The following is a 1,843-nucleotide window of genomic DNA, read 5'->3' as shown; positions in this document are numbered from 1 at the left end:
GAAGGAGAACAGACACATTTTCAAAAGAAGCAATTGACTTGTTAAAGGTTTGACATATCACAAACATTTTGATTTTGTGATCAGACTGGGTGGTGATTTACTTATCCTTGACTTTACTGTCAGGTAATTTATAAGTTCACTTCTCAGATAAGAACTGTGGGAAATCTTAGGAGGAATTAATAGGGCAAAGAGGAGGGAAACACATAGCTATAATAAAGCTATGGAAGTGGCTAAAGTGACAAGAAAAACAAATGGAAATCATTTGATTTGTACTGCACCTGTGAGAGAAGAAATTATGGCTCCTTTTTGCATCTGAATCTCACAGGTCTATTTTGAGAGTTGAGAGATCTGTGTAAAGTACCTTGTTCACTCTTCTAAAACATCCTTTACTTTAAGAGAATGCAACTGTGAAATTTATAGAAATTCTTTCTGAAGCTAAGAAAAAAGTTCAAATTCCTTCGCTTTTGATTATTTCACTGAACTCTTCTAGAATCTAGAGACACAGTGTGGTGTGGGATTAAGATGTGCCAATTCAGGGGCAGGGCAGGCTCATCTAGGGACGCCCAGGCTGCAGAGGGCCTTGTGTCACAAGAGCAGGCGCCAAACCGCCCAGTCCTCTGGTGTAGGGCTGCACACAGGCCGGAAGCCCTTCTTCGTTTGATGTGGTGGATACCCCAGTCCCTGGCAGTCTCCGAGGCTCACAGAGAGCCTCTGCAGAGCCCCACCATGCGCAGGCGGGGTAGCCACTGCCGTGGGTGTGGATGTGCCTGATGAGATGAAGAGCTGAATCCCTGGCCTGTGGCTCCTTCAGTCCCATCACCAACACGCACTTGCGCTTGTTGGAAGCAGCCAGAGACCACCTACATCAAATAGGAATGTACTAGGTGATCCGCGGAATCATCTCTCCTCTCAACAACTACAGGAAGAAAGACCTCACAGCTGCCCACCACCAGGTGGCCATGGCCTGGCTGGCCCCAAAGACGTCCGACCAGATCCAGGGAGACCCCTGGGAGAGTGAGTGAGCAGTTGCAGTGGATGAAGACAGGGAAGGTGCTAAGGCATCGTCACAGAAAACTGCTTAGATCTCTGCCCCAGACAGAGGGCCTGGAACATGGCAGGGCTCACTCTACAGCCCCCACAGCTGGGCCTAAGCTGAAGCCCTTCTACAGGGCAGATGTCCTAAAGACCTTCCAGAACCCAACCTCTGGAAAGACGCACACATCCAGGAGATAGTGGAGAAGTTTGGTGTGGCATGTGTGATCTAGACAGGTCACAAGGCAAAGGAATACCTCTCGGGCTCACCCGTCCTGCCCAGGTACCCACACAACATTCACCTGGCCAGGGAGCCCGTGCAGAGTGAGCTCAGCTCTGCATACATCAGGCGGGCCTTGAGCCAGGGGCATAGCGTGAGGAACCTGCTCCCAGATGCTGTCATCACCTACATCAAGGACCATAACTTCTACACCAGGGACAGTTCATGGAAAGGCAGGGGCACCCAGACAAATGAAAGAAAGACAAGCTGGAGAGAACCAGCCACTCCTCCACAGAGTTCCTCCTGAGGAAACAGCAGTTAAGGTCTTAGGCTTTCTTTTTTTTATTTAGGCAATGAGTTTATTTCAGAGAGGACTTCTGTCCGAGGAAGAGATACTTTCTTTTGGGAAGAGAAGAAAGCACCTACATCTCAAGAATGGACATTTACCAAAGAAGTTAAAATGGCATGAGAGGTCACCAGGACTAGACCACAGCTCTCAGAACCTCTCCCTGCAGAGGCCGCCTTATTCAGTAAATGGTGACTCTGGCACCAGCACTGAAGGCAGTTCTGCGCAAGGCACAGCCTCTGAGG

At 49.2% G+C, this 1,843-nt stretch overlaps 1 pseudogene; it reads left to right on the top strand.

Moving 5' to 3' along the window:
- The first annotated feature begins 797 nt into the window (after positions 1 to 797).
- Positions 798 to 1,559, top strand: LOC132000955 (nicotinamide/nicotinic acid mononucleotide adenylyltransferase 3-like; annotated as a pseudogene).
- Positions 1,560 to 1,843: the final 284 nt, after the last annotated feature.

Source organism: Mustela nigripes, chromosome 1 (assembly GCF_022355385.1).
Source record: "Mustela nigripes isolate SB6536 chromosome 1, MUSNIG.SB6536, whole genome shotgun sequence".
Lineage (NCBI taxonomy): Eukaryota > Metazoa > Chordata > Mammalia > Carnivora > Mustelidae > Mustela > Mustela nigripes.
This window is presented reverse-complemented; position numbering and strand designations above follow the sequence as displayed.